The sequence below is a fragment of the Hordeum vulgare genome, chromosome 2H, assembly GCF_904849725.1.
Source record: "Hordeum vulgare subsp. vulgare chromosome 2H, MorexV3_pseudomolecules_assembly, whole genome shotgun sequence".
NCBI classification, from domain to species: Eukaryota; Viridiplantae; Streptophyta; class Magnoliopsida; order Poales; family Poaceae; genus Hordeum; species Hordeum vulgare.
In genome coordinates this window covers 584,211,895-584,228,494 of record NC_058519.1, presented here as the reverse complement: position 1 = coordinate 584,228,494, position 16,600 = coordinate 584,211,895, and positions in this window count along the sequence as shown.

The window sequence follows — 16,600 nt, the reverse complement described above, 5'->3', positions numbered from 1 at the left end:
TACTTCTATCTTTACTTGTCAACATGGTATTAACACGACCCTCAAGGGGTAGGGTCAAACTCAATGCAATGGTTCTCTAACTCTACTAGTCAACATGATAGTAGCATGATCCTCATAGATGGTAGGGTCAAGCTCATCATGCTTGTGCTCCGAGGAGCCATATGTATAACATCACCCTCATGCAAGTGCTTCGAAGAAGCCTTCGGTACCATCACACCAATGATGACCCGGCACTATGATCACATGCAACGGAAAAGTGCTTGCTATTCTAGCATGCATCAATTTATATGCTTAAGTCATGGTCAAAGGGCTGCTTGCCTTGCTCACGTAAGTCCTCGGGGTCTTCGAGGTCTTCCGCTCCAACTCTGAATACTTCGTCTACCGTCAACTATCGTCGGAAACAACCATAGTAAGCCACACAGCAGGCAGAAATAAAAGTACCACAAAATATAAGTTTTATTTTTCTTGGACCTCTCTGGTCATAAGAAAAATACCTGAAGCTTTGCCAAGGGTCTTTGGATCATCAGGGAATTTTGAATGGATGCAAGGAGATATAGGTGACTATTAAAGAAGCCAACAGAATCATTGTGTTAAAAATGAGTGGAGGCACCCATTTTACAGAGAATGATTTTAGAAATATTTAGGAAGTGGTTTCACTGGATTTGGAGTTGGTATGAATATTCTAGAGATTTTACAGTGTGGAATAAATAGCAATAGGAGCTATTTATTTATTGCACCAGAAGTAAGCCACACAAAAATGTTGACCAGGTTTCTAAAGATGGAGGATGATTTTAGAAGGCTCTCGAAGTTTGAATCAGTCCATTTGGAGTTGATTTGAAGCTTCTAGGATTTTTGAAAGGTGGCTTATTTTATATCCAGATTGGCATTTTAAATAAAACACCACAGAAAGTTGGTAGGGAAAAATGTGCAAAGCACTTATTTGGATAGGCCTCATTTTTACGAGCCTCCAGAAATTTGAATCAATGAAATTGTTGTCAGAATGAATTTATGGTGGAATTTGTAAGTTTAACCAAATATGAAAAAGGGAAAAAGACTCAGCTTCGGGGTTTTCTTACGCCCACGGCGTCAGGTAGGCCTTCGGGCTGGCCCAGCAGCTCGGCCGCAAGCGAAGGACACGCCGAATGCGCACAGTCGAAAATACGCTTTCGGAAGGGGGAGGTGCACCGCGCTGAGTGCGCCTCCACTTATTCCGTGCGGGCCTGGCCTTGGCTCGCTGACAGGGGGTTCCGCCTGCCAGGTCTTCTCCTTCCTCCTTCCCGCACGTAGGGGAGGTAGGGGAGGGTAGACCGGCCGTGGGAGGAGCTTCCCCCAGGTGGCTCTGGCCACCCCTCGGCGGTGCGCTCGCCGTCGGCGTGCTCGGGGCGGTTAGCCGCACCCGTTCCCCTTCTCAGCACCTGCAGGGAAGGGCTGCATGAGCGCCGGCGACGAGGCATACGGGGATGCCGTCTACCCCTAGTTTCGGGCCAGGAGCGAAGGGGGAGGGAAGGAGGCAATGCGGAAGGGATGCGGCGGCTCGGGGGGTCTCCAGCAGGGGAGGAAGGAAGCGAGGGGAGGACCTGGATGCCAACCCGCAGAGGCCGGAGCTCTACCCCTTCGGCCATGGCTAAGACAGGAGGAGGGGAAGGCTTGGGGAGAGAGCAGGGCTCCAGGGTGTTTCCAAAGAGAGAGGGAGAGGTTCTGGAGGCTTAGGGAGCTCGGAAGGGAGCCATATGGGGAGGGGGGAAAGGAGAGAAAGCCCAGGAGCCTTTGGAGTTCTCTGGTGCATGGATGCGACGCATGTCTGAGGGGGTTTGGAGGGTAGCTAGTGATTGGGATTGGCTTGGAACGGTCAAAGGATGCTCTGAGACACGCTGAGACAACCTGCTTTGCCAAGAAACGGTCGGGAGGAGAGAAACTAGGTGCAGAGCACCCGGTTTGCAGGTCAGGGTAGTGGTCACCACGGCCACACACGCCCACAGGTTTGCAATGGCCAGCCAAACATGTCCAGCATGCAAGGCATACATGCAGAAAGGTAACTCTGGAGTTTGGCAACTAGCAGAGTTGGTTTGAACTAGTTTTGACTGCTGCAAAGTTTTTAACAGCAAACTTAGAGCTGACAAAAGTGGGTCTTAGGAGGGGAGCCTTGGGGAGAAATTATGTCTGGCAGTGTTAGGCATGGAAGGACTACAAGACTGCAAAGTTTCAGCTCAAACAAGGGAGGGTAGCTACTACTTGTTGTTCAAAGCCATGATTCGGCCAGAAATCCATTTGAAGAAGTGCTGCTCATTTTTTCCACATGAGCATGCCATCTCTTGGTTCCAAATAATGGTTTGGCATATGATAGATGCTCTAGAAAGAGTTGGGAGTGATAGCTTAAGCAGAAGTGAAACAAGAGGGTAAAAATAGTGATCCAAGGGTGAAAATGAGAGAAAGCTACAAAGGGTCCTCCTCCAATAATGGACCAGTGGCCATGGGAATGTTACTGGAGGTGAAATGTAATTATGTGAGGTTGTGGTAGAAAGTTGACATCAAGGGTAAAATTGGAAGAGGCAAAAGAAGCCAAACTAGTGAGTGCACACTAGGTGTTTGATCTGTGATTGGGCTACCATATGAATTCCAATGGCTATGAAACTTAACAGGGTCAAATAATAGATGAAAATAGGCGTGCACACCAAATTTGGGATTTTCTGGAGAAGTTTTCCAATGTAGACTTGAAAAACCCTAGAAAAGGGCAAAAATGGGTTTCTGCTTAGAACCCTATTCAAATAAATTCCCACAAATCCAACATTTGGTGTAGGGGCATTATTTGAGCATTAAGGCATGCACAAAAAGTTTGAGGATAATTGGAGAAACTTTATAATGTAAAGTTTACCAAAGTCAAAAATCAACAGAGAGAGTTTTGAGGGTCTTAGGACAAGTTTCTCTATTCTCCTTGATGTACCACTTGGTTTGGATGCCTTATTGAAGTATTGGAACATGTCCACCAAATTTGAGCACAATTGGAGACACTTCACAATGTAAAGTTGGTCAAATTTGATTCTGGACAGATAGGGTTCTAGAGTGATTAGGGGAGCCAAATAAAATTGGATTAAGATGAACTTGGCAAGATCATCAAGAATATCATATATGACATGCTAGAATTTTACTGGAATTTATTGAGAATATTTCTAATAGAAATATTTCAAAAGCTTGGAATAGGCAGGAATGGTTTTGGAGGGGTTTGCCCAATATTTTAAATATATCCACTGAGTTTCCCTAAATTTTGTTAAATATTTTGAAAGCAATAAAAATAACTTTCCTTCATAGGAGACCATTTCTGGCCTCACAGAAAGGCTTTTAAATAAAATAATAAAATAACTTTTAAAATAATAATATGATTGTTTTTGGAAGACATTTTCATAATAGGTTTTAAATAAAATAATTAGTGCAAAAGAAATTCCCTAATGTGAGGACTTGTAGTACAAACCTCATCTCACGGGTTTGAAAATTTTAATTCAAAGAAATGCTTTTGGTGAAAACAATATATGGTAAAAATAGATATTTATCCTAAGCACATGGCATGATCATTAGGCAGGAGATCGTGGAATGAGGAGGTGATTAGGAGGATGGCAAGAATTAATGGGGAGCAATCACATGCATTCAAACAAATAGGCAAACAATAGTCACTCCAAGCATCACAATCATTCACAAAAAAATTTAATTGGTCCTAAATTTTGAAATAAGTTAATTAGTCAGGGAAGCCAAAAACAGGGTGTGACATTCCCCTTGAGTCGAATCAATAAATTTGGGTTGAATACTCTACCCTCGAAAACTGTTGCGATCCCCTACACTTGTGGGTTATCAAGACTATTTTCTGGCGCCGTTGCCGAGGAAGCACAACTATATTCTTTGAGTCACTTGGGATTTTCGTCTGCTGGTCACTACGAGGAATCCGGTAGATCCAAGAACTAAAGTCTTGCCCTCAACTATGAGGACATGTAAGGAACTGCCATCTAGCTCTGCACTTGATTCACCTTCAGTTATGAGTAAGTTTGCGACATCACCTCCTGCTAGAAATCTTGATATGTCGCATGTGCTTGATGATGCTACTTCTGCTGCCCATGATGCTATGCTTGATACTATGCCTGATGATTCTATGCTTGATACTATGCGTGATGATGCTATGCTTGATACTATGCCTGATGATGCTATGCTTGATACTGCTTTGCCACTAGGTGCATTCCTTGATGCACAAATTGCTAGAGTTGCTGCTAGATGTGATGATACTTCTGAAACTGCTGATGCCATTGAAGTAGAACCTGCTATTTTGCCTGCTAGAACTAACTCTCCTATGCCTGAATTTCCTGATATGCCTGAGCGCTATGTTATGGAGGGAGAGATAGTTGAAGATTTTTTTTGCGTGTAAGGATAGCTATGATGTTGAGAAATTACTGCGCAAGTGGAAAGAAAAATCTTTGAACGCTAGGATGAAATATGACCCGAAGTTTGCTACTTCGCCTATCTTTGTGACCGATAAGGATTATGAATTCTCTGTCAACCCTGAGTTAATCACTTTGGTCGAATCTCATCCTTTTCACGGTTACGAGTCTGAAACGGTTGTAGCCCATCTTACCAAACTGCACGATATAGCCACCCTATTCACTAGTAAGGAAAAGATCTGTCACTACTATATCCTCAAGTTGTTTCCTTCCTCACTAAAGGATGATGCTAAGACCTGGTTCACTTCTCTTGCTCCTGGTTGTGTGCGTAGCCCCCAGGATATGGTCTACTACTTCTCTGAAAAATATTTCCCTGCCCATAAGAAGCAAGCTCCCTTGCAGGAAATATACAACTTTGCTCAAGCTGAAGAAGAGAGTCTCCCACAAGCTTGGGGGAGGCTCGTCCAGCTACTGAATGCTTTTCCTGATCACCCTCTTGAGAAGAATGAAACACTTGATATCTTCTATAATGGACTTACTGATGCTTCCAAAGACCACCTAGATAGTTGTGTCGGTAGTGTTTTTAGGGGACGAACTGTAGAACAAGCTGAGATCCTATTGAATAACATCTTGTGCAATGAGAATGCTTGGACTATTCCCGAACCACCTCCTAAGCCAACTCCGAAGAAAAGAGGTATTCTATTCCTCAGTCCTGAAGATATGCAAGAAGCTAAGAAATCTATGCGAGAGAAAGGCATTAAATCTGAAGATGTCAAAAATCTACCACCTATCGAAGAGATCCATGGTCTTGATAACCCGATACAGGTAGTAGAAGTAAATTCTCTATGTAGGTTTGATGAGAGTGATATTCCTTTTGATAAACCTGCTAGCTTATGCATGGATGAATTTGATAACTTTGTTGCCAAACAACAGAGTTTCAATGATTATGTTAGCAGACAATTGGAACAGAATGCTCATATGCTTAGTCATTTAAGTGCTTGTGTGGACACAAACGTCAATGATCTTAAACTTTTGAGTAAACATGCCTCTATGGTTACTACTCAAGTAGAACAAGTACTTAAAGCTCAGAATGACTTGCTCAATGAGTTGAATGACAATTATGTCAGAGTCGTCACTAGAGGCGGTAGAATGACCCAGGAACCTTTGTATCCTGAGGGTCATCCGAAGATAATTGAACAAGATTCTCAAGGAGTTAGCACTGATGCACTGATACGTCTCAAACGTATCTATAATTTTTGATGGTTTCATGCTCTTATCTTGTTATCCTTGGATGTTTTATGTACCTTTTATATCTTTTTTGGGACTAACATATTAATTCAGTGCCAAGTGCCAGTTCCTGTTTTTTCTTTGTTTTTGGCTCTTTTCAGATCTGATTTTGGAATGGAGTCCAAATGGAATAAAATCCCTGAAATAAATTTTTCCCGAACGGAAGAAGATCAGGGGGCTTGAGGGCCAAACCAGGAGGGCTACAGGGGGTCCACAAGCCCCCTATCCGCCACCACGGGCGGCGGCCAGTAGGCTTGTGGCCTCCCTGGCGCCCCCTGACCTAGCTCCTTCGCCTATATATTCCCTAAAATACAGAAAAAAATCAAGGGATCCACGAAAATACTTTTCTGCCGCCGCAAGCTTCCGTTTCCGCGAGATCTCATCTGGAGACCCTTCCCGGTGCCCTGCCGGAGGGGACTTTGGAGTTGGAGGGTTTCTACATCAACATCATCGCCCCTCCAATGACTCGTGAGTAGTTCACTTCAGACCTACGGGTCCGCAGTTAGTAGCTAGATGGCTTCTTCTCTCTCTTGGATCTTCAATACAAAGTTCTCCATGATCTTCATGGAGATCTATCCGATGTAATCCTCTTTGGCGGTGTGTTTGTCGAGATCCGATGAATTGTGGATTTGTGATCAGATTATCTATGATATATATTTGAGTCTTTGCTGATTTCTTATATGCATGATTTGATATCCTTGTAAGTCTCTCCGAGTCTTGGGTTTTGTTTGGCCAACTAGATCTATGATTCTTGCAATGGGAGAAGTGCTTGGTTTTGGGTTCTTACCGTGTGGTGACCTTTCCCAGTGACAGTAGGGGCAGCAAGGCACACATCGTGTAGTTGCCTTCAAGGGTAACAAGATGGGCTTTGTCGTAGATATGAGATTTTCCATCTACATCATGTCATCTTGCTTAAGGCGTTACTCTGTTCTTTTGGACTTAATACACTAGATGCATGCTAGATAGCGGTCGACGTGTGGAGTAATAGTAGTAGATGCAGAAAGTATCGGTCTACTTGTTTTGGACGTGATGCCTATAGATATAATCATTGCCATAGATGACGTCACGACTTTGCGCGGTTCTATCAATTGCTCGACTGTAATTTGTTCACCCATCGTCTACATGCTTTCATGAGAGAAGCCACTAGTAAACACTACGGCCCCTGGGTCTATTCACACCTATTGTTTCCACTTTCGCTTTTACTTTGCTTTGTTACTTTGTTGCTTTCAGTTCTCACTTGGTGAACAATCTATAAGGGATTGATAACCCCTTCATAGCGTTGGGAGCAAGCTTGTTGTGTTTGTGCAGGCACTTGAGATACTCCTTCACTGGATCGATACCTTGGTTCTCAAACTGAGGGAAATACTTACCACCTCTGCGCTACATCACCCTTTCCGCTTCGAGGGAACACCAACGCAAGGCTCCAAGGCCACGGGGGAAATCCTTTGCATATTTGCCTAGGAAGTTCCTTAAGCAGTAGCCATAGCAGAAGGATTCCTGGTGTCGTCAGCACGTTTCTTGCACCATTGGAAGGTATTTTGTTGCAGTAGCAGAAGTATTTTTGGCGTCGTTGCTGGGGAAGGAGAGATCTATCCAAGTAGGTCTCACAAACTCATCTCTTGCATTTACTTTTTTTTTGCCAGTTGCCTCTCGTTTTCCTCTCCCCCACTTCACATTTTCCGTTTTCATTTGCCTTTCTCCTTTGCCGTTTTATTTTGCCTTTTGCCTTTTGCCGTTTTCCTTTGCCGGTTTTCTTGCTTGCTTGTGTTCTTGTTTGTTTGTTGAAGTCATCATGGCTGAAAACACCAAACTTTGCGACTTCTTGAGTACCAATAATAATGATTTTATTAGTACTCCGATTGCTCCCGCCACTAGTGCGGAATCGTATGAAATCAACGCAGCTTTGTTGAATCTTGTTATGAAAGAGCAATTATCTGGCCTTCCTAGTGAAGATGCCGCATCCCATCTCAATACCTTCATTGAGCTTTGTGATATGCAAAGGAAAAGAGATGTGGATAATGACGTGATTAAGTTGAAACTTTTTCCTTTCTCGTTGCGAGATCGCGCAAAAACTTGGTTTTCTTCTTTGCCTAAAAATAGTATCAATTCTTGGGATAAGTGCAAAGATGCTTACATATCCAAGTATTTTCCGCCGGCAAGATCATCTCCTTACGTGACGATATCATGAATTTCAAGCAACTTGATCATGAACATGTTGCACAATCTTGGGAGAGGATGAAGCTTATGATTAGAAATTGTCCCGCTCATGGCTTGAGTTTGTGGATGATTATACAAATTTTTTACGCTGGCTTGAATTTCGCTTCTCGCAATATCTTGGACTCCGCCTGAGGTGGAACATTCATGGAAATCACGTTAGGAGAGGCTACAAAACTCCTAGACAATATCATGACCAACTACTCTCAGTGGCACACTGAAAGGTCGCCTACTAGCAAAAAGGTGCACGCTATAGAAGAAATTAACTCGCTTAGTGCTAAGATGGACGAGTTGATTGATTTGGTTGCTAGTCGAAACGCTACTGTAGATCCTAATGACATGCCACTATCTTCCTTGATTGAGAGTAGAAACACTAGTTTGGACGTGAATTTTGTTGGTAGGAACAATTTTGGCAACAACAATGCTTTTAGAGGAAACTATGTTCCTAGGCCTTTTCCTAGTAACTCCTCTAACAATTATGGCAATTCCTACAACAACACTTATGGAAATCACAACAAATTACCCTCTGATTTAGAGAGTAATATCAAAGAGTTCATCAACTCTCAAAAGATTTTCGATGCGTCCATAGAGGAAAAACTACTCAAAATAGACGATTTGGCTAAGAGCGTTGATAGGATGTCTTGTGATATTGATGCTTTGAAAGTTAGATGTGCTCCTCCCAAGGTCAACTTGGATGAAACTTTGAAAGCTATGCGTGTCTCCATGAATGAGAGCAAAGAAAGAACCGCCCAAATTCGCGCTAGGCATGAATGGTTTAAAAGGGTGCGTTGTAGTGATGCAAATCACGAAGATCTTAAAGTGCTTGGTGTGTATCCTCTTGAATCTTTGTTTTCGCGTGTCAAACCTATTGATGGAGGGGCTGGATATGAATCCACTTTGGTTGAAAAACGCCCCAATTATTCGGAGTCCACCTATCTTGATGATAAAGGTGTGGAGAGTGGAGTAGAAGAAATCAAAATTTTGGGTAGTAATGAAACTGCCACTTTGGATTTCAAGGAATTCAATTATGATAATTGCTCCTTGTTTGAATGCATTTGTTTGATGCAATCCATTGCAAACTCTCCACACGCGTATAGCCAAAGCAAAGCCTTTACCGCGCATATCGTAGATGCTATGATGAAATCTCTTGAAGAGAAGCTCGAACTAGAAGTCACTATACCTAGAAAACTTCATGATGAGTGGGAACCTACTATCAAAATCAAGATAAAAAACTATGAGTGCAATGCTTTGTGTGATTTGGGTGCTAGTGTTTCCGCGATTCCAAAGTCTTTATGTGATATTCTTGGTTTTCATGAGATTGAAGAGTGTTCTCTTAATTTGCATCTTGCGGATTCTACTATCAAGAAACCCATGGGAAGGATCGATGATGTTCTTATAGGTGCAAATAAGAACTATGTACCCGTCGATTTCATTGTACTTGACATAGATTGCAATCCTTCAAGTCCCATTATTCTTCGTAGACCTTTCCTAAGGACTACTGGTGCTATCATCGATATGAAGGAAGGGAATATTAGATTTCAATTTCCTTTAAAGAAGGGCATGGAGCGCTTTCCTAGAAAGAAAATAAGATTGCCTTATGAATCTACGATGACGGCTACTTATGGTTTGAGCACCAAAGATGACTATATGTGATTCCATCACCTTTCGCCTAGCTAAGGGCGTTAAACAAAAGTGCTTGTTGGGAGGCAACCCAACGAATCTATCCTTTTTCTTTCTGTTTTGTGTTTTCCACACTTTCATAATTCTGTTATGATTGTGTTTTTTCTATTTCTTTTTGCATTTGTGCCAAGCAAAACCGTTATGATTATTCTTGGGGATGATCGTTTGGTCATGCTGGAAAAGACAGAAACTTTCTACTCACAAAAAGAATTTTCATTTTTTTATGTAAGAGCTTTTGAGTTGATTATTTTTTATGCTGATTGCTACGCAAATTCTTCAGACTGTCGTAATTTTTCAGAATTTTTGAAGTACCATAATATACCATAAGTATACGAAATATACAGATTGCTACAGACTGGTCTGCTGTATACAGATTCTGTTTTTATTGTGTTGGTTGCTTATTTTGATGAAACTATGGATAGTATCGGGGGGTATTGTTGGAATTATGCCCTAGAGGCAATAATAAATATAGTTATTATTATAATTCCTGCATCAAGATAATCGTTTATTATCCATGCTATAATTGTATTGAATGAAGACTTATATACATGTGTGGATACATAGACAAAACGCTGTCCCTAGCAAGCCTCTAGTTGGCTAGCCAATTGATCAAAGATAGTCAGTGTCTTCTGATTATGAACAAGGTGTTGTTTCTTGATAACTGGATCACGTCATTAGGAGAATCACGTGATGGACTAGACCCAAACTAATAGACGTAGCATGTTGATCATGTCATTTTGTTGCTACTGTTTTCTGCGTGTCAAGTATTTGTTCCTATGACCATGAGATCATATAACTCACTGACACCGGAGGAATACTTTGTGTGTATCAAACGTCGCAACGTAACTGGGTGACTATAAAGATGCTCTACAGGTATCTCCGAAGGTGTTCGTTGAGTTAGTATGGATCGAGACTGGGATTTGTCACTCCGTGTGACGGAGAGGTATCTCGGGGCCCACTCGGTAATACAACATCACACACAAGCCTTGCAAGCAATGTGACTTAGTCTAAGTTGTGGGGTCTTGTATTATGGAATGAGTAAAGAGACTTGCCGGTAAATGAGATTGAAATAGGTATGCGGATACTGACGATCGAATCTCGGGCAAGTAACATACCGAAGGACAAAGGGAATGGCATACGGGATTATATGAATCCTTGGCACTGAGGTTCAAACGATAAGATCTTCGTAGAATATGTAGGATCCAATATGGGCATCCAGGTCCCGCTATTGGATATTGACCGAGGAGTCTCTCGGGTCATGTCATCATAGTTCTCGAACCCGCAGGGTCTGCACACTTAAGGTTCGACGTTGTTTTATGCGTATTTGAGTTATATGGTTGGTTACCGAATGTTGTTCGGAGTCCCGGATGAGATCATGGACGTCACGAGGGTTTCTGGAATGGTCCGGAAACGAAGATTGATATATAGGATGACCTCATTTGATTACCGGAAGGTTTTCAGAGTTACCGGAAATGTACCGGGAATGACGAATGGGTTCCGGGAGTTCACCGGGGGGGCAACCCACCCCGGGGAAGCCCATAGGCCTTGGGGGTGGCACACCAGCCCTTAGTGGGCTGGTGGGACAGCCCAAGAAGGCCCTATGCGCCATAGGAAGAAAATCAAAGAGAAAAGAAAAAAAAGAGGAGGTGGGAAAAGGGGGAAGGACTCCTCCTTCCAAACCTAGTTGGACTCGGTTTGGAAGGGGAGGGCTGCCCCCCTTGGCTCGGCCGAAGCCCTTAGGGGTCCTTGGACCCCAAGGCAAGGCTCCCCCTCTTCCCCCTATATATATGGAGGTTTTATGGCTGATTTGAGACGACTTTTCCACGGCAGCCCGACCACATACCTCCACGGTTTTTCCTCTAGATCGCGTTTCTGCGGAGCTCGGGCGGAGCCCTGTTGAGATAAGATCACCACCAACCTCCGGAGCGCCGTCACGCTGTCGGAGAACTCTTCTACCTCTCCGTCTCTCTTGCTGGATCAAGAAGGCCGAGATCATCGTCGAGCTGTACGTCTGCTGAACGCGGAGGTGCCGTCCGTTCGGCACTAGATCGTGGGACTGATCGCGGGACGGTTCGCGGGGCGGATTGAGGGACGTGAGGACGTTCCACTACATCAACCGCGTTCACTAACGCTTCTTCTGTACGGTCTACAAGGGTCGTAGATCACACATCCCCTCTCGTAGATGGACATCACCATGATAGGTCTTCGTGCGCGTAGGAAATTTTTTGTTTCCCATGCGACGTTCCCCAACAGGTATTAGCCATGGAAGATTGAAATACAGTAACCCAACATCAGCATAAGTAGAATTTAAGTTTTCTACAGTACCTAAGGAAGTGGTGGTTTTCTTTCTCATACTAATGTTATCACGAGTTTCTGTTTAAGTTTCGTGTTGTGAAGTTTTCAAGTTTTGGGTGAAGTTCTTATGGACAAAGAGATAAAGAGTGGCAAGATCTCAAGCTTGGGGATTCCCAAGGCACCCCAAGAGACTCAAGGATGTCGTAAAAGCCTAAGCTTGGGGATGCCCCGGGAAGGCATCCCCTCTCTCGTCTTCAATCCATCGGTAACGTTACTTGGGGCTGTATTTTTATTCACCACATGTTATGTGTTTTTGCTTGGAGCGTCTTGTATCGTAGGAGTCTTTTATTTTTGTTGTGTCACAATCATCCTTGTTGCACACCTAGAGAGAGAGACATGCACTCAACGTGATTTTGTTGAGCTTCACTTATATCCTTTGTTAGACAATTCAGCTCACATGTGCTTCACTTATATCTTTTGAGCTAGATACTTTTGCTCTGTGTGCTTCACTTATATCTTTTAGAGCACAGCGGTGCATGGCTTGGTAGTTGATCTATGCTTTATAAGTAGTCTCAAAAGGGGTAGTTATCCAAAGGGATACGAAAACTTCCACCTTCATGTGCATTGAATAGTTAGAGAAGTTTGATTCATCTCAATTAGTTTTGAGTTGTGGTTTTGGTAATATTGAAGTCATGTTAGTAAGGTGTTGTGGATCTAGAAATACTTGTGTTGAAGTTAGTGATTCCCGTAGCATGCACGTATGGTGAATCGCTATGTGATGAAATCTGAGCATGATTAGTCTATTGATTGTCATGCTTTGTGTGGCGGTCGGGATCGCGCGATGGTTTATACCTACCAACCCTTCCCCTAGGAGTATGCGTTGAATGCTTTGTTTCGATTACTAATAAAACTTTTGCAACAAGTATATGAGTTCTTCATGACTAATGTTGAGCCCATGGTTTAGATGCACTTTCACCTTCCACCATCACTATCTTCTTAGTGTCGTGCAACTTTCAAAGTCATTCCTACCTACTATGGCTTTTTCACAAAACCCACCATTAGCCTCCCTCAAAACAGCCATTAGCCTCCATTAGCCTCTCTCAAAACAGCCACCATTAGCCTCCCTCAAAACAGCTATTAGCCTCCCTCAAAACAGCCACCATACCTACCTACTATGGCTTTTTCAAAGTCATTCCGAGATATATTGCCATGCAACTACCACCATGACATGTGCCACCACGTCTACATTTCCATTGCATGATCGTAAGATAGCTAGCATGATGTTTCCATTAATGTCTATGCCATGCTAGATCATTGTCACGGTACACTACCAAAGGCATTCCATATAGAGTCATCGTTGCTCTAAGTTTTGAGTTGAAAGTGTGATGATCATCATTGATGGAGCATTGTCCCATGTGAGTAAATAAAAGAGGCCAAAGATGCCCACAAAAAAAAGAGGCCAAAGAGCCCACCAAAAAATAAATAAATAAAATGAGAGAAAAAGAGAGAAGGGACAATGCTACCACTTTTCCACACTTGTGCATATTAAGCACCATGATCTTCATGATTGAGAGTCTCTCATTTTGTCACCACCATATAGCTAGTGGGAAATTTTCATTATATAAATTGGCTTGTATATTCCAATGATAGGCTTCCTCAAAATTGCCTTAGGTCTTCGTGAGCAAGCAAGTTGGATGCACACCCACTAGTTTTCTTTAAGAGCTTTCACATACTCTTAGCTCTAGTGCATCATTTGTATGGCAATCCCTACTCATTCACATTGATATCTATTGATGAGCATCTCCACAGCTCATTGATATGCCTAGTTAATGTGACCATCTTCTCCTTGTTTTTTTCTTGCAACCTCCACCACACTCCACACCACTTATAGTGCTAAAACCATGGCTCACGCTCATGTATTGCGTGAGAGTTGAAAAGGTTTGAGAAAGTAAAGGTGTGAAACAATTACTTGGCCAATACCGGGGTTGTGCATGATTTAAATTCGTTGTGCAATGATGATAGAGCATAGCCAGACTATATGCTTTTGTAGGGATAACTTTCTTTTGGCCTTGTTATTTTGAAAGTTCATGATTACCTTGCTAGTTTGCTTGAATTATTATTGTTTCCACCTCAATAGCAAACTATTGTTTTGAATCTAATGGATCTGAACAGTCACGTCGCATAAGAGGAGTTACAAAGGACATCTATGCTAGGTAGAATGAAAGCATCAAAAATTCATTCTTTATCACTTCCCTACTCGAGGACGAGCAAGAGTTAAGCTTGGGGATGCTTGATACGTCTCAAACGTATCTATAATTTTTTATGGTTTCATGCTGTTATCTTGTCATCCTTGGATGTTTTATGTACCTTTTATATCTTTTTTGGGACTAACTTATTAATTCAGTGCCAAGTGTCAGTTCCTGTTTTTTCTGTGTTTTTGGCTCTTTTCAGATCTGATTTTGGAACGGAGTCCAAACAGAATAAAATCCCCGAAATAAATTTTTCCGAACAGAAGAAGATTAAGGGGCTTGAGGGCCAAACCACGAGGGCTACAGGGGCCCCACAAGCCCCCTATCCGCCACCAGGGGCGGCGGCCAGGAGGCTTGTGGCCTCCCTGGCGCCCCCCTGACCTAGCTCCTTAGCCTATATATTCCCTAAAATACAGAAAAAAAATCAAGCGATCCACGAAAATACTTTTCCGCCGCCGCAAGCTTCCGTTTCCGCGAGATCTCATCTGGAGACCCTTCCCGGTGCCCTGTCGAAGGGGACTTTGGAGTTGGAGGGCTTCTACATCAACATCATCGCCCCTCCAATGACTCGTGAGTAGTTCACTTCAGACCTACGGGTCCGTAGTTAGTAGCTAGATGGTTTCTTCTCTCTCTTGTATCTTCAATACAAAGTTCTCCATGATCTTCATGGAGATCTATCCGATGTAATCCTCTTTGGCGGTGTGTTTGTCGAGATCCGATGAATTGTGGATTTCTGATCAGATTATCTATGATATATATTTGAGTCTTTGCTGATTTCTTATATCCATGATTTGATATCCTTGTAAGTCTCTCCGAGTCTTGGGTTTTGTTTGGCCAACTAGATCTATGATTCTTGCAATGGGAGAAGTACTTGGTTTTGGGTTCTTACCGTGTGGTGACCTTTCCCAGTGACAGTAGGGGCAGCAAGGCACACATCGTGTAGTTGCCATCAAGGGTAATAAGGTGGGCTTTGTCGTAGATATGAGATTCTCCATCTACATCATGTCATCTTTCTTAAGGCGTTACTCTGTTCTTTTGGACTTAATACACTAGATGCATGCTGGATAGCGGTCGACGTGTGGAGTAATAGTAGTAGATGCAGAAAGTATCGGTCTACTTGTTTTGGACGTGATGCCTATAGATATAATCATTGCCATAGATGACGTCACGGCTTTGCGCGGTTCTATCAATTGCTCGACAGTAATTTGTTCACCCACTGTCTACTTGCTTTCATGAGAGAAGCCACTAGTAAACACTACGGCCCCTGGGTCTATTCACACCTATCGTTTCCACTTTTGCTTTTACTTTGCTTTGTTACTTTGTTGCTTTCAGTTCTCACTTGGTGAACAATCTATAAGGGATTGACAACCCGTTCATAGCGTTGGGAGCAAGCTTTTTGTGTTTGTGCATGCACTTGAGATACTCCTTCACTGGATCGATACCTTGGTTCTCAAACTGAGGGAAATACTTACCACCGCTGCGCTACATCACCCTTTCCGCAAGGCTCCAAGGGCACGGGGGAAATCCTTTGCATATTTTCCTAGTAAGTCCCTTAAGGCGTAGCCTTAGCAGAAGGATTCCTGGTGCCGTCAGCACGTTTTTGGCGCCATTGGAAGGTCTTTTGTTGCAGTAGCATGCACCTAGTCATCCTAGAAAGAAGAAGAAAGATGATAGGAACCTGCACGCTAGCAACCCTGTTGCTGCTACACCTGAGAGTCCAAACGATGTCTCTGTCTCTGATGCTGAAACACAATCTGGTGATGAACATGAGCCTAATAATAATATCAATAGTGATGTTCATGATGATGCTCAACCTAGCAATGAAAACGATGTGGAGATTGAACCTGATCTTGATAACCCACACCCTAAGAATAGAAGATACGATAAGAATGACTTCACTGCTAGGAAGCATGGTAAAGAAAGGGAACCATGGGTTCAGAAACCTATGCCCTTTCCTCCCAAACCATCCAAGAAAAAGGATGATGAGGATTTTGAGCGATTCATTGAAATGATCAGACCTGTCTTTCTGCAAATGCGTTTGACGGATATGCTCAAGATGTCTCCGTATGCTAAGTACATGAAAGATATTGTGACTAATAAGAGGAGGATACCTGAGGTTGAGATTTCGACCATGCTCGCTAATTATACCTTCAAGGGTGGAACTCCTAAGAAACTAGGTGATCCCGGTGTGCCCACTATACCTTGCTCCATTAAAGGCAACTACGTTAGGACTGCTTTATGTGACCTTGGAGCCTGTGTTAGTGTTATGCCTCTCTCTCTTTATCGTAGACTTGAATTGGATAAGTTGACACCCACTGAAATCTGTCTGCAAATGGCCGACAAATCAACTGCTTTCCCTATCGGCATTTGCGAGGATGTGCCTGTTGTGGTTGCTAACGTCACTATCTTAGCACACTTTGTTATCTTGCATATTCCCGAGGACGATGCCATGGCTGT